Source organism: Mustela putorius, unplaced genomic scaffold, assembly GCF_011764305.1.
Source record: "Mustela putorius furo isolate JIRA1106 unplaced genomic scaffold, ASM1176430v1.1 tig00000430_pilon_pilon_pilon, whole genome shotgun sequence".
NCBI lineage: Eukaryota > Metazoa > Chordata > Mammalia > Carnivora > Mustelidae > Mustela > Mustela putorius.
The window spans coordinates 7,014,658-7,038,705 of record NW_025421377.1 but is presented as its reverse complement, the minus strand read 5'-3'; the positions used below and the strand labels follow the sequence as shown (position 1 = coordinate 7,038,705).

Here is a 24,048-nt window from a genome sequence, read left to right as displayed (position 1 = left end):
ACTTTTGCTCTGTATCTTTACTCTTTTTAATTTAATGTATTTATTTAAGTAAATAATATGCACATGATAACATATTTTAATAGTTCAAAAATATACAGTGAAATGAGTCCTTGATCCAAACATACCATGATCCAACAGCAGCAATCAAGGTCAACTGTTCACCACAGAGAATGAACCAGGGGGGATCAACAGGAGACCAATAACTTTTATGTGAAATTATATTTATACCCCCTGGCAAATGGTAAAAGGAAACTTCCTTCAGCTCTAGAAATAGTACTACTCAAACTTTCAATGGTAGGGCTGACATGAACCCCACCTAAGGGACGATTCCAACATATCAGCTTTATACCTGGCTGCCACTGTCCAAGGGTTATAATGACATTCGATAATCATCTATGTCAGTCATTTAAACCCTTATAGTTAGAACTGGAATGTACCCCCAAATAGTAAATTAATGTTGAAATACAGTGAAAATTTGGTCTTCCTATACCATCTTTCAACCCATATACCCCTTTCCACTCTATCACCTCTCCCCTCAGAGATAACCACACTTACTAGTAGCTTGCATGTCATCCAGAGTAGCTCTATACATATACAGACATACACAAATGACAACAGGTTCTACGTACTTGTCTGGATCTTACTTCTTAACTTAAAGACTTATCTTTGAGACCATCTTATTTCAGTAGAGCTAGATGTGTCCCGTTCTTCTTTTCCACTGCATAGGATTTCAGTGTTTGGACGTGCCATCATTTGTGCCACTTCTTTGGGTCACCTCTTGAGGACCACTTAGGTAGTTCCTTGGTGTGCATATTTATTTTAATATTCTTCCTCTAAGTATAATTAACATCGTTAAAAGCAGAAATCTCAAGTGTTCAGTTCAATGACTTCTGATGATTGTCTACACCACCACAAAATAAAACACCAAATATTTCCATCTCCCCAGAAAATAACTTTGTCCCTTGGCAGTCAGTCTCCTCTACCCCAAATCTGTTCTGATGACTATCATCATAAATTACTTTTGTCCATTGTTGGATGTCAAAGATTGGGATCTACACAGACTGCACTCTCTTGTGTCAGATTTCTTTCACTCGGCATCACGGTTTTTATTTTGTCCATGTTGCTTGCGGGTATATTCTTAATTTATATAACTAATCTAAACAAATGAGATTTTGTTTATGCTCTGGGTATTTTGGAGGTCACAAATGCTAATTAATCGACTAATGAATCTCTTCAAACTATGAGTTGAAACTTTGAAATGGTTAAACAAAGACTTACAGGGAATCACAAATTAATAGCAATTTTCATTTAAAAAGATCTTGGGATATTAGGTGACTCTAAGCTTGGTATGTGTCAACTGTTCAATATGTAACAAAAAAGTTGATGTGATTTTCTGAGATTCTAAAGCAGTCCTCTTTTAAGTGGTTTACTTCCTTAATTTCATTTCATTTCTTTCTTTCTTTCTTTCTTTCTGAGAGACTGGATCAGAGGGAGAGGAAGAAAGAGAATCTTTTTTTTTTTTTTAAGATTTTATTTATTTATTTGACAGAGAGAGAGATCACAAGCAGGCAGAGAGTCAGGCAGAGAGAAAGGGGGAATCAGGCTCCCCGCCGAGCAGAGAGCCCAATGTGGGGCTCGATCCTAGAATCCTGAAATCATGACCTGAGCTGAAGGCAGCGGCTTAATCCACTGAGCCACCCAGGCGCTCCAAAGAAAGAGAATCTTAAGCAGGCTCCACGCCCTGTACCAAGCCCTATACAGGGCTCGATCTCACAACTCTGAAATCATGATCCAAGCCGAAATCTAGGTGTCATACACCTAACTGACTGAGTCCTTACTTTCTTAATTTCTTAATATGTGTTTTGAGATTTTCATATCATGGTAATAACAGTCAGAGTTCATTCAATGTTACAGGAGATACATACACAGAAAATTTAAGAAATTGGAGTGAACCTTGAGAGCTTGTTTGGAGGTTCTAGCAGAGGAGCGCAGCTACTCGTATACCCTTGACCGAAGAACAGTCCTCTCCTCTATTGGGGAAGGTCGTCCTCTTCGACCGAGCGCACAGCTTCGGGAGGGACACACATGGAGCGGTGAGGGAGGAAGGGGACCCCCGCCTAGCCAGCCAGATCAGCCGAATCAACCCTGGCGATCAATGGGGTGACAGATGTCGCAGCCAGAAATGCACAATAAACTCAAGACTGACTATGGTAGACATCCCCCACTTGCCTACATTAAAAGCCTTCCTTCCCCTCACTGGCTCAATTTCTCAATTTCGAGAGTATAGGCCCCAGCCCCAGGGCAGAATCCTCCATTCAGGATGGTAAAAGTGAAAGAGAAAGAGCCTGATGCTATCATTGAATGGTTAAACACAACCCTAACTGACACACAGACATTCTTTTTTGGTGGAGATATTTAAAAATTTTTTAATGCCAGGTTCATTGAGCTACAATTTACATAGGTGAAATTTGGTGGTGAAATTCTTAAAATTGTTGGTGGTGAATTTCTTAAAACTAAAAATTTCTACTATGCTCTTTATCATAAATTGGTTTCTTTTTAAATGCCAACAGCAAAAATATAGAAGGGTTTTGGTCCATATACATTCTGGGCAATATAGGACTAGTTTTAGCATCTTGAACTTTGGAAAGAAGCTGAGCCTTATAGAGTATGTACCAGTTAGGATGCTTTTGGCTGCAAGTAACAGAAAACCCTGATACAAAACTGAGTTAAACAATGAGAAAAGGAATGATCTTGCACAACTGGGAGTCCAATAGTTGGACAGGCCCCAGATGCTTTATATTCTGAGGTTCAGTGGAATCTTAAGGAACCAAACTCCCCACAGGCTTCACTCTGCTGTCTTCGGTTTCAGCTCTAGCCTCAGGCAATTTCACTCTTGGTTGCAATTTCATTGTGAGTGACAATCTGGAGTGCTGTTCCCTTGTTTGGGTGCAGCAAGAGTGAAAGTGAAAGAAGCCTCCCCTGGCCATGGAATAAAATCTCTTCCCTGTGATCGCCGCCACCCTATGTCTCGCACGTGGATCAATACTGGTCCACAGGAGATTGGCTTAGAATAAATAAGATCAGGCAGACATCTGATCAAAAATTGGGGTCCTGTTAGAAGGGACAAAGGGGGAACTGCTTTGGAGCGTAACAATGTCAGCGTTTACTACAGGGCTGTGTGGAACCTTGGGCTGCTGAGGTCTTATTTAGTTAGTCAGTGATGGCCTCATCAATACTCAGAATATTCAGATGGCCTGAGAGGATTAACAGAGCTCTACAAAATGCTTTACTCTCTGGAAATGCTTTTATGTGCTGGGGGAAAAAAAAAAGTCTTCACTCAAACACATTTATTATGTCCCACGGAAGGGATTCTCAGCCTTGGATCCTTTCTGGATTACTTTTCTTTTGCATAACCACAAGTATAACTTATGGTTGTCAAGAAGTTCTCAAAAGAGGCTCCCCCAATTTATTTTAATTTAAAAATATGTAGGAAGAAATTAATATATGCTAAGGAGCAATGTTAGAAAACTGGAAGCAAGGGAAAAGATGGGGAAAAATGCCACCTTAAGCATCTGAAAATGCTTATGCTGTACTAATGGGAAAACATGAAAATCACTTTAAATGGCTTTGAATCTATAGCATACTGTAATCAAATTCTTTAAAAACTTTAAATTCCTTTGCGACCTATCTGTAAATACTACTCTAATGTCTAGAGAAAAAGACTGGTAGAAAACATATTCAAATGTTGATATTCTTTCTGAGCAGGAGGATTATGATTATCATGTTCTTAACATTTTTTTCACGTTTTCTTTCTAGCCTTTTAAAAAAATATCTTTATTTATTTTTTCAAAGTAAGACCTACACCCAACACAGGGCTTGAACTCGCAACCTCAAGGGATCCAGAGGTGCATGCTCTACCAACTTGAGCCAGCCAGGTGCCCCCAGTATTTTTCATAGTTTTGAATGAATGAATGAACATTATGTATTACTGTTTTCAATCAGAATGAAATATCATATCATAAAATATACAACGTTCGGTCCAGTTATACAACGTAAAGTCTAGATTTATGACTACTGTGGAATATTTCATCTTTCTTCCATTATTACTAAGAACTTATGGGTTCATAAGCTACCATCAATCTCCGTGACCAAATATTCCATCAAAATGTGATATCCGGTCGGCTGCTTATATTAGAAGCAATTGCTCCAGGTGCTATAAGACAATTAAAGTGATCCCACCAGATCACTCTTCTTGACTAATCTTATCTTTTCCCAGAGTTAGATACTCCAGTGCCAGTCCTTCGTGATAATGATACTGACAATGACAATTTTGTGAAAAGATGGAGCCCAAAGTACTAAATTCCAAATAGCTAAGCAGAGTTCACAAACTGGTATCCAGGAGCTCCGTCTGATCAATATACCTATTTGGTTTGGCTTGCACAGAATAATTTCTTTTATTTGCTTATTATTTTTTTAAAGATTTTATTTATTTGACAGATAGAGATCACAAGTAGGCAGAGAGAAGGAGGGGGAAGCAGGCTCCCTGCTGAGCAGAGAGCCCGATATGGGGCTTGATCCCAGGACCCTGGGATCATGACCTGAGCCGAAGGCAGAGGCTTTAACCCACTGAGCCACCCAGGCACCCCATATTTGCTTATTATTTTTTAAAGATTTTATTTATTTATGAGAGACAGAGAGAAATCATGAGGGGAGGGCAGGGAGGGTGGAGGGAGAGAGGGAGAAGCAGACTCCCTGCTGAGCAGGGCACCCCATACAGGGCTCAATCTCAGGACCTTGAGATCATGACCTGAGCTGAAGGGAGAAGAGACCGAGTCATCTAGGTGCCTCACATAGAGTAATTTAAAGATGAATTAGTCAACAGTCTTAAATGAGAAGACTTTATATAAAATCTATATCTGGGGATTCCTTGCAAAATCAGAAGACAGGAATTCCCTCTAGGCAACCGTCAAGTGTAGCTGAGTTCTTTATTGCCCCTCACCCCTACCTGCATGCTCAGTAGTAGGTGCTCCCCGGTTTGCTACAGTCCCCACCGTCCCCTCTTCTATGGGAGTCAGCTGGCTTCACTCATCTGCATTTTCCTGGAGGCAGTAGCTGAGAGTTCTAGCTATAGATGCAGGCCACTGACCTCATAAGACTGGCTCCATCTCTTTAAAGTATGTATCTTGGCAAAGTTATCTTGCATGTGTCTTGGCTTCCTCACTGGTAAGACGGGATAACACAGTGCCTCCTTCACAGGGTTGTAGTGAGAATTAAGTGAGCGGATAGGAGTAAAATACTTAGAACAGAGACTTAGCAAGCAGGAAGTGCTTGACACATAGGAAGAGCTTGGTGTATGTCAGCCTTTAGTAATGTTACAGGAAGCATTTGAGGTTAATTCTGCTGAAGCTGGGAATTATCTCCTGCAGAAGGTAGAAGAGGCTGGGGGGGGCTGGACATAAAGACAAGGCTTTGAACTCGAGATGAGTTTGCAGAGTCTTGGCTCCGGGGTAGTGAGACAATGGGAGGGGAATATATATCAGCCCAAATTGGAGAATGTAGAGTGTAACGTTAGTCATTTGGGCTCTAAAATCAGATGGGTATCCTTCTCCCCTTTGTCATGTACCAGCGATATACCCAAGAGAAGTTTTCTAAACTCTCTAACTTTGTTTCTCATCTGTAAAATGGGGATAATGACAGTGCCTATCTTAAGGATTGTCTGATCCCAGATTTCCTTCAGAAAGTAAAGCCTGGGGGCACCTGGGTGGCTCAGTTGGTTAAGCATCTGCTTGAGCTCAGGTCATGATCCCAGAGTCCTTTGATCGAGCCCCGTGTTGGGCTTCCTGCTCACAGGGAGCCTGCTTCTCCTTCTCTTCTCCACTCATGCTCTCTCTAGCTATCTCTCTCTCTCTCTCTCAAATAAATAAATAAAAGTGGAAGAAAGAAAGACTGGTTTGAGACAAGGGCTCTCATGCAGAGAGTTTGTTTTGGGAAATGATCTCAGGAAATAGGAGTGGGAGACTGGAAAAATGATGCCACAGTGAGAGGAAAGACAACACAAAGATGTGTTATTGAGCTGGTCATCACTGTGGGCAGTGCACCTGAGTTCCACCAGGACCCTCTGAAGAGCCACAGAGACTGTGCTTCAGATGTGTTCACTCAAGGGATAGAAAAGAACAGCATTTGTCTCTTGGCTCTACACCCCTCCCCAACACTGACTGCTTTGGTCAGTGGTTGTCCCTTGGGGTTTTAATTCTCTTGCACTTCCAGATTTGTGCTTCTGGAATACAAAGGAGATGTCTGCAGTCCTCCTGTACCACTATCAGCAATGTCTCAGGAAAGAAAGCAGGTGTGCCCAGCACGGTCGAGACAAAGTGCTGTCAGGTTACACGCTTGGGAAGCAGGCTACCTCAACAATGACTGGAATAAAAAGTGGGCCAAGAGGATCATAACTGGGGCTCAAGAGATGTCTTCTCAGAGTAAAGGACTTGTGTAAGGTTCTAGGGGTCTTCCCTTGTCAAAAGAATCTGTATTTTCTCTAATAGCTTTTACTTAGTTGCACGTATTCAAATCTGCATGAGAACTTTATTTGGGGCAATATAATTCACATTTGTTCACGATTAAGTACAGAAAAGATAAGCTATTTAACATTTTATTCAGGAATATACAACATTAAAAGTTGATTCACATATGACACCTTTGAAAAATAACATTTAGACTGGTTGATGTGCTGGTCTGAACATTCCCTTTATAAGATTACCTTTAGAATCGTTGTACATTTTCATGCTCGGGAACTCTAACTGGGGAAATTGCTCCAAAGATCCCATGATCACTATTCTTTGTTCTGTGAACCTGGCAAGGGCCTCTGGCCCAGGGCAGAAAAAGCAGTAAAGAGAGTAAAAACAAAGAGTAAAAGCACTTAAAGAGTCAGTGTGATGTGGTGACTGGGGTCAAGCTTTGGGAGCCCTAGTCACAAACTTGCTTTGTCCCTTTACCTCTCCAAGCCTATTTTCTTATTTGTAAAACGAGGTATTTGGATCAAGTGACTTATAAGAGTCTTGATATGAAAAAGAATGAAGTTGGGGTGCCTACCTGACACTGCATATGAGAGTTTACTCAAAATGGGCTACCTGGCTGGCTCAGTTGGTGGAGAACACAACTCTTGCTCTTAGGGCTGTGGGTTTGAGCCCTACATTGCCTGTAGAGACTACTTAAAAACAAGCTTGCTCAAAATGGATTAGTCATCTAAATATAAGAGGTAAAACCGCAAAACTCTTAGAAGAAAGCATAAGAGGGGCACCTGGGTGGCTCAGTGGGTTAAAGCCTCTGCCTTCAGCTCAGGTCACGATTCCAGGGTCCTGGGATCGAGCCCCGCACTGGGCTCTCTGTTCAGCAGGGAGCCTGCTTCCTCCTCTCTCTCTCCCTGCCTCTCTGCCTACTTGTGATCTGTCTGTCAAATAAATAAATAACATCTTTAAAAAAAAAAAAAAAGAAGAAGAAGAAAGCATAAGAATAAGTGTTCATGACCTTGGATTTGCAAGGGTTTTTGAGGTATGTCACCAAAAGTACAAGCAACAACAGAATAGACGGACTTCATTAAAATTAATAACTTTTGTTCATTGAAGGATATTATCAAGAGAGTGGAAGGACACAGAATGGAAGGCAGTGTTTACAAATCCACATTTGGTAAAAGTTTAGTATCCAGAATATGTAAAAAGCTATTAGAATTCAACAACAAATAAACAAACCATCCACTTCAAGAATGGGTGAAAAACTTGGACAGCCATTTCTCCAAAGAAGATACACAGTTAGCCAATAAGCACACAAAAAGATACTAAATATGACTGACCATTAAGGAAATGCAAATCAAAACCACAATGGGATACCACTTCACGCCTACTAGGATGGTTATAACAATAACTTTTAAAAGGAAAGCAAGAGTTAGTGAGAATGTGGAGAAATTGAAACTGTTGTACATTTGCTGGTAGGAATGTAAAGAGGACAACAGCTTGGCAGTCCCTTAAAAGGTTAGACAGAGACTATCATATGATCCAGCAAATTTATCCCTAGGTATACAGCCAAAAGAATTAAAAACAGATACTCACAGGGCACCTGGGTGGTTCTGTCAGTTAGGCGGATGACTAGATTTCCGCTCAGGTCATGATCTCGGGATCATGGGCTCCATCCACATGCTGTGGGGAGTCCGCTTGAGATTTTCTCTCTCTACCTTTGTTCCTCTCCCCACTCATACTCTTCCCCTCTCTCTCTAAAATAAATAGATAAATCTTAAAAAAAAAAAAAAAAAAAACAGGGACTCACATATATACACATATATGTTCATAAAGCGTTATTTGCAAAGGCCGAAAGATGGAAGCAACGCAAATGTCTGTCAAGGGGTATTCATCCCTAACAACAAATAAGGGTGTGTGTATGCAATGGAATATTATTCAGCCGGTAAAGGAAAGAAGTACTGATATATACTACAACACGCATGAGCCTTGAAAACATTCCATTAAGTGAGAGAAGCATGACTCAAAAGGTCACACATTATGTGATTCCATTTATATCAAGTACCCCAAATAGGCAAATCGATAGCGACAGCCTGCAGATCGGGAGTCGCCAGGAGCTTGGGGGAGGGAATAAGGCAGAATAACTAATGAATAAGTATGTGGTTTCCTTTTGGGCAATGGAAATGTTTTGGGGTGGGGATAGCGTGATATTGTGAATGTACTAAATGCCACCAGACTGTTCATTTTTAAAATGGTTAATTTCGTGATTTGTGAATTTCCCCTCCTTTTTTAGTTCTGAAACTCCATGAGTGTGAGGAAAGTAATTAAGCCACACATAGGTTGTGAGATAAAGATGGGAAATGCAAAACATGGTTGTTATTACGTGAAATGAACAATAGCACAACTCTAAAACAGCCGGAGACCCCCTGGCCTAGATCATGAATGTTCAGCAGTGAGAAATCTGTGTCAGTCAGAGCCCTCACGCTTACATTTCTATTAGAACAGTTTGGCTTATGTGTTCCGGCGGTAAGTGAAGGCCAGAAGTAGAATCTTTACATCTATAATGTATATAATAGTGTGTAAGGAGCCCGTAAATCACATGCAAGGGAGAAACTTAAAAATAACCCGCCATCTTTCATGGCTGCCTGTCTGGATAGGCAGCGAAAACAATACGCTATATTCACGGCATCAAAGAAATATCATCAAAAGTGTGTAAATGACCTTAGGTTTATTCATTTTTTTTTTTTAAGGCTATTCATGGTGTTGGCAGAGTAAGCATTTATTGTTTGTGACAACCCCTCAGGGCAGATGCTACGGTCCTGACACTTTAGCATGCTTGTTACTGCTTTCTTGTGTCCTAAATTTCAAGAAGACGGAAATGGAGGTCTGGGAGCTAATAATAGTGTCATGTCATCGGCAGGAGCTGGGAGGAAGCATGCCCATGGAAAACTCCTAACACCGGCTGCCTTAAGGCATCTGCAAGGGAAATGGGAAGAGAAATGGGACAGGAAAGAGCACAGTGATCAGTGCTGCAGGAAGACGGGGACAATGAAAGCATGGGAGTCCAAAATCCAGCAGGAGATAAAAAAAGAGAGAGATAAATATGAGAGCTAAAGACGGACGCATCAGACCCGGAGCCTGTCAGCAGGGAGAGCAGGCTGTCAAAAACTTGCTAGGAGTTTGGCTGCATTCGTTCCATTTAAACTGGGAGCTTCAGCTCTGGGGGTCTACCTGAAGGACATGGTGCTATTGAGATTATGCCCTTTTATCTGAGACAACCTCACTTCAGCAACGTGGAGAGGAATATAATGAAATGGAATATCAACCACACCCTTGGCCAAAGAGCCATTAGAAATAGTGGTGGTCACGGAGTTCAAAATAATATTGGAAACTCTTTTTCTTTTAATTGTGCTGTAACATATTTCTCTTCTTTCTTCTTCGCTTCTAAAAGGGAAATGTATTAATTGTGGAGAATACCCATAATAACATCAAAAATAAAATAGTTTACAATCCCATATCTATAGATGACCATAGCTATATTTTGGTTGAATTCCCCTAGTCTTTTTTTTTTTTTAAAGGTTTTATTTATTTATTTGAGAGACAGCGCAAGCACAAGCACTGCAGAGGGGCAGAGGGAGAAGGAGAAGCAGGCTTCCCACTGAGCAGGGAACCTGACGTGGGGCTCGATCCCAGGATCTCCAGGACCTCTGGATCATGACCTGAGCTTCCGTGGACATTTAACTAATTGAGCCACCCAGGCGCCCCTTCCCTAGTCTCTTTAATGTAAGTATGCCTATACACGCATAGTTATAAAAAGAGTTCTAATACCATACGTACCATTTTAATTAGTTTAACTTCACTAAAACAGGTGAAAACAGTTGTAGAGCATGATTATTGTAAAACAAAGTAGAAATATTGAATAAATGTAAAGAAATATGCAGCTATGAGTGGCTTTGTATGGTAGACTCGGCAAGGCTCCCCACTTCTATACTCACTCCTCAATGGTTTTGATATTTGCCTACTTCTGAAATAGAATTGCATCCAGGGTCCCTATGGCGGTGGGAAATGGTGGGAGTGTTCGAGTAGACGTTGGCTGACTCCCATCCTGAGGGTCTCCCTCCGAGGCCACCCCATGGGATGGAGGCTTGATGTTGTTAGAGGAGCTAGCTGCCTTCCTAACTCCAGATAGCTGCGGTGGGATGCGGTTTCGAGGGTCGCTCTGCCTGGGTGCCCAGGCTGAAGATAGGAAACTGGCTAGATTGTGTTGTTGTCGAGTTTCCTGATGATCCCAGGATCTTGGTAAAGCCTCATTTTAATGTCTGAGTTACCCCAGCCACTCCCTACTCTCCGTATCTCTTCCACATGTCACGCACACATGGGCACACACACACACACACACACACACACACACACAGAGTCCTCCATCCACGGGCATCTCTGAAGATCTGAATTTGCTTTTACTTAGGAAGCAACTGGTTTCCTTAAAGAGTGTGCGTTCCTTTTACAATAGGAAAAATAATAAATGTTTGTTTCATGGGTAAATAAACCTGGCAGGGAATATTTCTTAGGCTCACACTAAGGTTTTCAGTAATAATATTGGGAGTTTACACTGTCGAGAAAGAATCGTACCCCCTCCCAGGCTTCCTGAGGACACTGGGTCCCTCTGGCCCTGCAGGGGGACACGACTAGGCCCCGGCCGCTCAGGCAATCCAGGCAGCCTGACCTCTCGGCTCTTTCATTTTGCTGAATTCTGTCTCATTTGCTAATAAGTCCCTGCAGAGAGAGCAGCCAGGCCCTGATGGTTGTTTTATCAGAGAGGAATTAGCCCTGTTCCCTGACACCCGAATGCATGTATTTGAGGATTATTGCTATTCTGCTCCTTGACCTTCTGTCCTTGAGTCGGAATAATCCCAGCTCTTCCAAACTTTTTGTTGTAAAGCTTTATTGTTTCCAACCCGTTAATATCCTCACAATTCTTCTCGGAACCTCTGCCCATCCTCCTCTTCCCCCTTTAATTACAGGGCTCAAACACAATATTCTAGGAAGCGCTTGAGCAGTGCTCAGTAAAATGGAAAGCTTATCTCGAGATTCCTGCATGCTGGGGTTTATGCAGCCTTCCCAGGGTCACGCAACGCCGTCTTTTTAAGCAACTGCTTAAAAATGCCTTGTGAACTGTTTATTATCTGCTGGGAGCAGAAGCCCGCAGGGACGAGCATGTAGCAGGGGCCCCTCGGGTGGCACGGCGTGACCGGCCATGCTGGCAGCCAGCACCCGTGTGTGCAGAGAAGACACACCGGGCGCGGTTTAGCTGCGGGGAGGGGGTGGGTAGGGATCGGGGATGGAGCGGGGGAACTACTGGGTCCCTTTTGGACAATATTTTCTTCTCTGGAAGCATCCTCTCCTATCAAATAGGATAGACTATTCCATAAATCTTCCAGAATAAGAATCTACTATCATCATTTACTTTGCCTAAAACTCATCAGGTCAACGTGTGTGTGTGTGTGTGTGTTTCATTCAGAAATGCATTTTAAATGCTTCTAATTGCAGAATGAGAGATTATGTTGAGGATCTCAAACAATGGGCGCTAGTGAATGGCTATCTATCTATCTATCTATCTATAATCAATCATTCATCAATTGTCCTATCCCCCCTTCCTCTGGCCTCTGATTTTATTCATTCTCAGACTGCTGCTGGTAGGATCTCTCTTTTTGCCACCTTAGGATATCTAAGGGGACTGAGGCCCAGAGGTTACAGAGAAAAGTGCTCCATCTCCCATCCTCCCCAACCATTCTTTCCTTCTTTCCTTCCTTCTATTTATTCAACAAAAATCTGTTGAATCTGCTGCATACCTTGCAAGTTTCAACCAGGTTCTACAGTTAAAATAATAATAATTAAAAAAAAAAAAACCAGAGCCTCCAAATGCCTCATAATTTGCTCTGTGTATAATTTGCTCTCATGAAAGAAGCATAGCGAAGGATTCAGGCAGTGCTCCAGGAGCTGAGTGACAGGATGAGTGGTCAGCTCCATCCAGGAGTGGCCAAGGTACACGGACGGGCTCCTTAGGGGAGCCGAAGCTTTTCTGCCAGTATTAGTCTACATCCCTCCTGTCCCACTCTTCCGTCCCAAGCCTCCCAAGATGCAAGGCAGAATAATTTTCCTCCTCTTGAGCCTCTGCTTTCCTGTCCCCTCCAGGGGTCTAGGTCACAACTTTGTAGCCGTGAGATTCTGGTGTTAGCTTCCTCGGACACGATGCTGAAGAAGACGTCAAGTGTAGGAAAGATATGTGAGTATATACACATATCAGAGTGTGAGTATATGTGAGTATATACACATCTCATTCCTTGGGACACAGTGGGAGACTGGGGGAACCCTGGCATTCGGAAGCTAGGACCTCTAGTTTTTTTATACAGAGCAATAGCAAAAAGATCAATCAAGCACGTCTTTGTCAATTTATCTGGTGCTTTTCCATGGCTTGATTTTTAGAGTAATGTATTATTTTAATGTTTAATTAAACTACTATTTCCTCCCTGCCTCTCTACACATACCCCTTGAGATACCAGATGTGTGGGTTTTTTCACACCAAGCAATTCTCCGATTCTTGCAGGACACTTAACGGACATCTTACCTGACACTAACTGCCAGGAGAGCACAGATCCTGCAGGTCAAGGGCTCAGTCCCGCAAGGCTTCAAATGTCAACTGCAAGTCCAGGTACCTGTGTTTCTGACTGACTGAAGCTAGGGTCCCATGACCTCCTCCTTAGGTTTGATGGTTTGCTAGAATGGCTCACAGAACTCAAGAAGAACACTTACTAGATTGCACGTGTGTTATAAAAGACGACCTGGAACAACCAGATGGAAGAGAGGCATGAGGCCAGGTGTGGGGAGGGGCCATGAAGCTTCCATGCCTTCTCTGGGGGCACCACCCACCTAACACCTTCACGTGGTCCCCAAGACAGAAGCTCTCTGAATCTCATTGTTCGCAGTTTGAATGGAGGTTCTATTACATAAACATGACTGATTTAATCATTGGCCATAGGTGATTGAACTCGATCTCCAGCCCTTTTCCCCTCCCCAGAGGTTGGGGGTAGCCCAAAAGATCCAGATTTGTTCTGGTGACCAGCCTCCACCCTGGGGCTGTCCCCTAGCCACTGCCCTTCATTAGCATGCAACGAGACACTGTCACTCAGGAGATTCCAAGGGTTTTAGGAACTAGGTGCCAGGAAGGGAAAGAGGACGTGGGGGTCAGAGACGAAATGTTATGTTTCATACCCTGTACCAATGTTATATTTGAACTTATCTTGAATCTTAGGCTACAAGAACCTTGAGAAGAGGAAACCAGCCTTAGCATACTGCCATAATCCCTAGCTCTTAGCATACGCTCAGTAAATATTTGCTAAATAAATAGCTTTTACTCAAGACAAGTTTTTGTAAATGTTTGTTGAATGAGTAAATGAGTATGTGCAGATTGGTCTCTTGGAAGTTTTATTCAGTTTCCGCAGGAAACTCCATAGCCTGTTTCAGCGCAAGGATGGTACCCGCCCTAGGAAAGATCAGGACATTTGTGCCCTGTCTTTAGTTGTCATCATGATGGAGGGAAAGCTACAATCAATGCATAGGGCAGTCCCACAGAATCTCACTCTGGACATGCAGGTGGGTGGAAAAGCCTCTTTCTACTTATGATTCCTCAAACTAGGTTGGTTGGACACGGAAACACAGAGCACTTGGGCCTCACTTCAATATATGCCCATTGTTGCAGGAACATTAACGATAATGTGATGCGAGGGGTGATTGTATTTCGACTCTTTGGGAACTTTACCGTGAATTTGCTTACCGTTTTTCAAAAATCATGTCAATAATGTACCCTTCATAGTATACAATTAGCCAAAACACAACTCGGCTGAGTATTTGGCAGCATTTGTGATCCTGTATCCATAGCACTTCTGTGTAAAGATACAAGCACCTGATGATTTCATGACATCTTGGTGTGTTGTGCCTAAGCATTTGTGGACTGAAACATATACTAGTTTATTATAAATTTCTTTCATTTCTCTCTTTTACATTAAAGTTAGAATATTATATTGATTTTAAGTATGTATTCAGGTGGTTATGTTAGCGATATATTTCATTTCAAGATAATAAAGGAGGAGTTACAGGATATTTGTATTAATACAGACTTTGGGTATTTCATAGACTGTAATATGTGTGTCCCCTATTCCTCATAAATTCATATGTTGAAGACTAATCTTCATTATGTTGTCATTAGGAGGTGGGGCCCTTGGGTGGTGATCATATCAAGCCCTTATGCATGAGATTAGTGCTCTTATCAAAGAGGTTCTAGAAAGATCTCTCTTGTTCCCTTCTGCCATGTGAGAAGACAGAGAAGACAGCTCTCTATTAGCCATGAAGCAGGCTCTCACCAGACACTGAATCTGCCAGTGCCTTGATCGTGGACTGCCCAGCCTCCAGATGGTAAAAAATAAATGTGTATTGTTTTAAGCCCCACCCCCATCTCGGGTATTCTGGTATTCTGAGACAGATTCTGAGAGGGTTGAGAACTGTCATTCCTCTACAACACTCAGCTGCTTGTATGATTTTTTTTTTTTTCTGCTCACAACCTCAAAGAATCTTAGGGATACTTGATGGCAACTGCTAGACCCTTGTCTCCTATATATTTTTTCCTGGCAGTCCTTTCCACTTTAGTTAGGAATCCCTAGTTTATCATGCCTAAGGGGTGCAGTGCTGCGTCCTCAGATGTCTACCAAGGATGACTCCCGACAAAGCCTGCCTTCTCGGAGCTTAGCCACTCTTCTTTGTTTGCGCATTAGTCCTCTGCCAGATGAACAATAAAACCCAAACCCAAAATGAAGCTGGGATTAGCTGGTTGGGGGGAGGAGGTCAACTAAGGCCAGAGAAGTTGTCAGGAAACATTGGCTTATTATCTCAACTCCCTAGAGCAGCTTCTGGTCATATCACGGTCTTAACAATCAAAGACATGTCTGCATTCTGCAAAATGGCGGTCACACATGGTGTCTTTGTATGGGTTAGAAAACTGTGCCCCTTTAAGGACAGAAGGTTGCTAAAAGGCTTCTCCACCCGTGAGCTCACGCTACTGAGCCTCAATCAGAGCCACGTTGGATCTCTGCCCCCCACTTACTCCAGCAGCCAAGATAGCCTTGATTGGGCCTTTGGTTTACTTTTGGTGAATGGTGACCATTTGGGGTTGGGTTAAGGGATATGAGGGGCCTACCTGAAGTCTGGGCTCCACAGAATTTATGTCCATGAGCTGCTTTCTGTTCAACTCCAGAAATCCTTGGAACCTGCATGTGCTTTCACTTAGGGGAATGAACAGAGCGGGGATCTGGGGCTAGAGCTCACTGAATGCAATGCATCAGGAAAGCAGAGACACACTCTTTCTTCCTTGGTGACATTTAAGGGGTGCCAAGAAGCATCCGCCCCAAATGTGTCTCTCACAGGCCTCTACGCCAGTCAAGACTTTGGAGACTGGAGTCGGGTTGCCTAATCCAAAGCTCAGTTCTATCACCATGTAGCTCTGAACCAAGGGCAGGTTTCTGATCTTGCCCAAGCCTCACTCTCCTGATTCAATGGGTTGAAACAATAGTTCACAGAATTAGGAGAACGAAGTGAGACATCCTACATTAATCCCCTAGCACACAGCCCTGCTGTTAGCCTTGCTATGTTACTGCCGACCGGCATGCCATTTCCACTTTCAGAATCACTTTTCTGGCTCTCTGCATCACAGAAGCATGGTCAGGACCATGGGCTTGGGAGCTGAACTGTCTGACTTTAAATCCCAGGACCCTGATGTATGAGATGTTTAAACTTGGGCAAGTTCCCCAAACTGTGAAAACCCTGTTTCCACATTTGTAAAATCAGGATAGTGCTAATACCTAGGCACCAACTAGTGTTTTTGCATGAATTAAATGAGCTAATATTTGTTGAGGGTTTAGAACAGCATTTGATGCATAATAAGCATTATATACATTTTTGCCTAAGTTCAACCGATATATAAATAAACTTCAAATAAGTGTCTTTATTGCTACACTTCCTGTGTTATATTAAACTGTGTCTGCATCTCCTTACTAGTAATCTCCTAAATGGCAGGACCGTTTCTTCCTAACCACACTGAATCCCTCTCATAGTAGCATAGTGGCTGGCTCATCCTGGCTCAGTGAATGGTGTCGACTGACTGACTGGATGACTGAATGAATGAATGGATTCCTAGGGCAGAGCAGTGTCCTCAGGATGCCACCTATCCAGGTGGGGCCCCTGTCAATATGCCAAGCCTTGAAGTAGAGGAATTAGCGAAAGCAGTGAGGCTTCCCTGCCCTTCCTGGTCACACCTGAGGCTACCAACAGGCCGAGACTGTCTGGCTACCAACTGATGCTGTTAAATGAACAAAGAGGTCTGTGGTCTTTGGGGCTGCCCGTCTGGCACCTTGAAGGAAAGTGAAACCGAGTGTGAAACACACCTGTTCTCTCTGGCTTCCTAACTGGCAGGGATTTAATTGCCAAGGGGAGGGAGAGGTGGGAGGTCCAGGCTTTGAAAAAGCCAGGGGATTAATTGTGTGTTAATGGATGGAGGTACACGGGTTAGGGGGCAGCCCAGGCAGGCAAGGGAGCAAGGAGCAGTTGCATATTTTGGCCTCTTGGTCTCTTTAGTTCTCTCTACTGTATGCCTTGTCGGAAGCCAGATGGCCCAGACCGAAATGAAAATGAATTCGTTTTGGGAAGAGAAACCTTAGAGCGTGCTTCTAGTGAGTAGTGACCCTGGGAGGCATTTACGAACTCTGGAGTTGTCCTTTGTGGCTCACATTTCAAAAAGTGATTTGTAAACCTCCGGCCAAGGCATTCAAGGACATTTGGTGTGGGAGGGTTGCAGCCCCTCTCCTCTCTACCCCAAGCGAGTTCCTCTCTGTCCTCCAAATCTTTGTGGGCATTTTGGCCTTTCCACTATTATCTCTGTGCAAAATGCCCTCTTCCTCTGCCACAGCTTTGGTCAAAAACTTCCTCATTCTTTAGGGTCCCACTTAAATGCCTCTCTTACAAGACAGCTCTAAGATCCCCTTAACTTGAATCATTTTAAGATTTTCTTAGTCCCATGTACTTTTTCACCGCTTTTATGTCAAAGATATTAAGATGCACATTAAGCACAATATCCTTCTTGTAAGATTTTAAAATATAACTTAGCATATCACATTATTTATAATTTAATAAAGTTTTTTCTTTAACTTATAATTAATTAGCTGTGATTTCTTGGCAAATCATTGATTATCCTTGGGAAGCTGCTAAAGTAAGAAAAGTTAACCCAAAGATTGTTTTTAATCCATAATAAAATTTATGAATATCAAATTTTACTGTTACTGAAGATAATAAATATTGACTAATTTTGGTTTTACTGTTTTATATATATATATATTGTGGCGCTAATACTTTTTCTTTTTGTTGGTTCCACACCTCCCTAGACCCTTGGAAAGCTGGGTGGCCTCACATTTGGCTTCTAACTTCTAAAGAGGACAGAACCTTACCACCATTAGATGTATTGTCTTTCTCTTATGAGAAAGAGGTTCAGGCCTCTCTGAACCTCTTTTACAGTACTTCTTTTTATCACATTCTGCCCTTGATTCAACATCTAGCTACTGATGAATACAGGATGTGGTCATAACCAACCAAAAAGGTGCCATAATTGTGAACTTGTAGGCACTGAATAACATGCTATGGAAACACAGAAAGCAAACATGTTAAATTATAAAAAGAAATTGAAAAATTCATCATCATAGTTGAAGATTTTTATATACTAGTAGATAAAGAGCACACAATTTGAAAAAGATAGAAGGCTTGAATAACACAATTATAAGCTTGAAATAAATATTTTAAAAACCCACACTTAACAAATGAAGGCTGTACCTTATTTACACATAGCAGAGACCCTGGAAGGTGTCATACTCTAGGTGGTCCTCTGAATTAGAAGCATGAATGGGTGACAGCTCCACTCTGCTTAGCATACTGAAAGTGGCTCAGGGGCCCTGTCCCAAGTGGCACCTGGAAAGGCTTTCCAGAGTGGAATTGAAGAAATTTAGTTTTCAAGGAGGTGAAGAAGGGAAGAGAATTCCAATGAGCGGAACTAGCTTCTAGAGGGATAGGTAAATAAATAAATCAATCCCCCAAAGAGGAAAGAGCAAGCACTTCCATGTGACTAGAGTTTTAGGAATGTTGAAGAATGACACTAGGAGCATAAGGTGAGGCCACAGCAGAGAAGGCCGCATGAGACAGGTCCACAAGTATGTATTTTACCCTATCCTGTAGCAATTTCCAAACTGCAGGTATATGGTCACAGCCACCACGATTCTTGCCATATCCATTCAACAACTGTATTTTTAAAACTTAATGTTCTTCTTTAAGTCAACCACCACTAAAACTCAAGTATCTTTATTTAAAAAAGAAATTGTAGGTTATCACCATAAATAAACAACCAGTGTCCTTGTCATTAATAGAGGTTAACTATAAAAATGGATACAACAAAAGCAAAACAAGTTACTGCATTCTAGTCATGTCTTATGTGTGTGGTGAACATCTCATATCTGCCTTCCCCTGTAAAACCATAAACTCGTAAAGTGCAGCCAATCACGAGTTATTATTCACATTGAAAGAGATTAATGCAAAGGAAGAAATATCTAATGATAGATAGACTCACAGGGCCTCCAGAGCATCTCATTTATTTAGATCATGGAGGTAACCCTTCTTTTCGCCAAATGGTTCTGTCTGTGTTAGGCAAACTAGACTTCTGTCTATCCACAGAATAAGGTAATGATAAATGCCCTCCTATTCCACAAGGTTATGGTGAGGATATAATGAGTCTGTGTAGCAGAAGTTCCTTGAATCGTGGTCTGATGTTTATTGAATGCTTATTATAGACAAGACACTCAGTTAAATGTTTTATGTGCATTATTTTATTTAACCCTCAAAGCAGCCCTATGGAGTAGGTACTGTTTTAGTTTCCATTTTACAGATGATGAAGCAAAAACTCAGGGAGGTTCCGTAACACACCCAGGATGGCACAGCCAACAAGTCAGGGCCAAACTTTGACTCAAATCTTCCTGTCTCTCAAGTTTCCAATATTAGTTCTAATAATACCTTTCATTTGAGTAGTTTATATTCCTTTTCTCAGAGGCTTTTCCTTTTCACCAGATTCCATTTAGATGTAGGTAACTAATGCTACTAATATTACCAGGGAGAAAGTAAGGGGGAAACCATATACTCAAATCTGATGACCACTAGTTGGCTGGATAATTACTTTCAGATTTTACTGAATTTACTAAGTTGTTAAAATCACCTCGCAAAGGCTCTTCATTTAGTTCGGGCAAAAAAAGTCTTCACGTTAAGCAGCTGAACTTCCTTGCCCCCTAGTCTGCCTCCTTGCCTTGAGGATGGTCTGTTTTTATTTAATGAACCTCAAGGAATATTTGGTTTATCACATTCATTTCCCCGTGCTGGATGCTGGAGAGCTCAAGGTGAAACTGTAGTCTTCCATCTACAGATGGCTCAAACACTGAACTTCCTCCCAATTTTCTCTCATTTTCTGACCTCGCTGACCCCTGGGTTTGATTGCTTCATTTATTCGTTTATTTGAGATAAGAACGCCCCCCTATTTTTTACATTTAAAACTAAGATTTCAAGGCTAGGGAGGTATTTTTGCAAGACTGTACTATCAAGACCTCAACAGAAATCTTAGACAGTCACACATGGGCATATGTTCCTTATTATAAGGTAACTCTTTTTTCCATTTTCACAAAAGTTTCTGGGTCTGAGTTTAGGATCCCACAGAAGGGCTGGTGATGGTTATTGGAGCTAAACACCTTCCTCCATTAGAAACCCCCCAGGTTTCCTTTTCCTTTCTTTTCATTCAATCTGAGAGTTCAGGATATTTGAAAAGTAATCTGCTTAACCTCCTCTATTTCAAACATCTTATTGTGTATTTTTACAAGCTAACTTACACTCTTTTGAGAAGGTAAAACAAATACAGCAACTAATTACTTCGCTCACCAAATGACTCACTCTGTGTCCATTCCCCATTCTGTGAATCATTTCCTGAATTGGTTAATCCATGAGCAGACGCGCACGATACCTAAAAAAGCCTTCATTTTGTTTTTCCAAACCGTCAATGTAAATCATTTGTTAGCAGATGTGAAATACAAAAAGCCCAGTAAAATGTAGGCTGTTGAGCCCTTTTACGTCTCTTGAGGGGTTTTCTGACATCTCAGTTGGACACTTAGCTCATTTCTCTAACAGAGGCATGCCTCGGAAGGGCCAGGGACAGGACCCATGGGCAGAGGATTAAAGAGGTTTGGGAGCCTCCACCCCACCCACCAAGCTGAAAGCAGAAAGCCCTGGCTGGTCCAGACCCCACTGGCCCCAGACTAAGGTATCAACTGGGAGCTCAGCATGACCCTGTGTGATGAGGTACACGGTTTCCACTTGATCTACAGAGTCAACTTTGCTGTACCCCTCCACAGGTGGGAGAGCTCCCCAGCAAACAGAGCTCGTATTATAATTATTAATTTTTAAAACAGGAAGTGGGTTTGGGTCTGATGACCAGTGATGCCCAGCAGAAGGACTGGACCAGGCAGAAGGAGGCCATCAACATGCTTTCTGATGTAGCATCATTCCCAATTCCACCAGAACGATTAGAAATCAGGCTTTTCCAGAGACCATTGTTCATGAGTCAAGAGTGATACGATCTGGGCTTGCAGATCATTATCTTTTCTGTGTGGTCTTTTTCCTGCTTCCCTTTCAAATGCCCTTCTTTGTCTGACTGATTCGAACTGAAGACAAAGATTTGGGTTTATTATACATTGTTTCTAGTGTTGGGGGGAGGAAAAAAAGCATTGCCACACTTTTCTAATCCTTTAGTGAAGTGGTTCTCAAACTTTCTGGTTTCAGGGCCCCTTCACACTCTTCAAAATAAATGGGGACCCCAAAGAGCTCTTGTTGATTTGCGTTGATATGAATATTTGCTACATCAGAAATCTAAAATGAAAAATTCAAAAATACTTCATTAATCTATTTAGGAATAACAATAATAAACATGCTTGTATTAACATAATTACAATTTTTATGAAAAGAATTGTTTTTGCCCAGTGCCCCCCACCCCAACTCTCCAGGTGCGGCCTGGGCATGCGCAATGCGGCTGGTCACAGAAGGTCCAAGGGGAACCGCGTGGGCCTGTGGTGGGTGAGGGGCTGGATCCTTAATGATGAGATTTTTGAGCCTCTTCTCTCTCTTCTGTGTAGTTGGTAGTTTGGGTGGTGAAGAGATGGCTGACAGAGTCAAAACCTTTCTCCAGGATCTTGCCAGGGGAATCAAAGACTCCATCTGAGGAATTTGTAGCATCTTAGAACAAGATGCTCGGAGAGAGCAAGAGAGAGGAGCAGCATGGAAGGAGGGCAAGCAGGGTGCTGGCGCGGAGGAGAGCCCGGAGTATAGAAAGGAAGCAAGAAATTGAGCCATGTATCGTTAGTAGAGTTTTCCAGTGCTGTGCTGGGAATGGTACAACGTTCTGGTTAAGTCTCCTCTTTTTTCTTTTTTCTTTTTCTTTTTTTTTTTTTTTTAAGATTTTATTTATTTATTTGACAGAGAGAGAGATCACAAGTAGGCAGAGAGGCAGGCAGAGAGAAAGGAGGAAGCAGGCTCCCTGCCGAGCAGAGAGCCCAATGCAGGGCTCTATCCCAGGACTCTGGGATCATGACCTGAGCCAAAGGCAGAGACTTAACCCCCACTGAGCCACCCCGGTGCCCCATCTCCTCTTTTTTATGGAGTGTTTCTTCCCGTACAGCAGTCAGTGACGGCCCAAATGATTGGTGATCCTTCACAACATGGAGATGTTTGGTCGCGGCGGGAATTCTTCCTTACGTCCATTTTCAGCGCTCTTTGGGTGTCCCCTCTGTTCGCACTTAGCAAAGCTATAAATACCATTTGGTTTCAAGACATAGCTGACCTGGCATTTGAGGTATCGGGGAGGAAGCCTCCCTCATTCCCTAGTGTGAGCAAAAGAATTGCTGACCCGCTCTTCAACCTTTTGCTGCCCGCTCTTTTCCCCATCCAGGAGATGTCTGTGAGTCTCCTTCCTGACCACCTTGCTGGTTAGTCTTCTGCATATGTCCCTTCTCTACTCGCTGGACTGCTTTGAATGTTGTTGGTTCAATAAAAGAATTGAAACACACCAGTGGTCATCAAACATAGAAAAGGAACTGGCCTTACTACTTTGGATTTGGCTTGTCCTTGGCTTTCCTCGCAGCAATGCAGTCCTCGTACATAATCAGTGGCTGCCTCTTCTCCATTCTCTTTCCTCTATTCATTCTCAGCACCAAGGAAACAAAGACCAGTGGCAAAGCCTACCTTTTCCAGCTGTGCCTCTTCTTGGAAGTTTTCTTAAGCAACAGACTTTTCCACAAGACGGTCTACCAGCAGTCCGCCTTGAGTAGCTCAGCCTGTGCAGAAAATTCCCTTCATCTCATCGGTCTCCTGCCAAGCTGAAGTCTACCCCAGGCTGCTGAGCTGCCTTTCATGCAGAGGGAATGGGTAAGATTGGAAGGAGGCTGTAGGAGCTCTTTCCCTTGTCCCCTCCTCTGCCAGGGAAGGCAGGACCTGCTCTCTCAAGAGCCCTCTGTGTATTCTCTTCTCTCTGAGGAATTGGGATTGTTGTCTCTGGTGTGCTTAAGGCAGAATCTTCCTGACACCAGTGTGTTTGAACACCAGTGAGTCTGAATGGACCCCTGGTTTTTCTGTAGCTCTTTTCTAGCACTTTCCAGCCCCCATGTCTGGATTGATTGGAATATTATTTTTGTCCCTATGCCATTGGCCAGCCCTCCCAGCTCCCCATTCTCTCTTCCACCAACTTTGGATGAAGAGATTTTATAATTGTAGCTATTGCATTTTGTGGACATGTTTTTTGTTGTTGCTGTTGTTTTTCTGTGAAGCACATATATTGGATGTGGGAGGTAAAGGAGTATCTCATTTGCTCCCGATCACTCCCTTTATAGCCAGCGATATCTACTGTTTCTTATAACTCAGGTTAGATTTTGGTCTCTCCTGCTCCATGGCCAGAACCCAGCCAGATCTGCTGGGTTTTGAGGAATGATTTTCTTTCTTCCCCTTGAAGGGGAAAAAGCTTTTCTCACTGGTACCTTTAAAGTTCCCCTGCTAAAGGGAGAGGCCAGTTCTGGCCGAGGGCCCCTGTAACACTGAATGCTCAGAGAACATGAACTTGGAACTCTGAAGGCCTGAAGTGTACTGTTGGCCACTGCCGGGTCTGTCTGGTATTTCAAAGGAAGACTGGGTGCTGCAAATAAGGAACCGCGGGGGGTTAACTTATTAAACCCATTAAGTCTGTAATTGGTTGGTGTTTTCCTATCATTTTAAAGAGATTAAATATGAGGAGGAGAGCAGATGTCAAAACACTTGTCCAATTTTGAAGATGTCACAATTAAACGTGAGCTGGCTTCCGACAAAAAAGAAAAGAACTCTT

The 24,048-nt window shown here is 42.6% G+C and overlaps 1 pseudogene; it reads left to right on the top strand.

Annotated features, from left to right (window-relative positions):
* Positions 1–21,837: 21,837 nt before the first annotated feature.
* On the top strand, positions 21,838–23,077 carry LOC101684750 (annotated as a pseudogene).
* Positions 23,078–24,048: the final 971 nt, after the last annotated feature.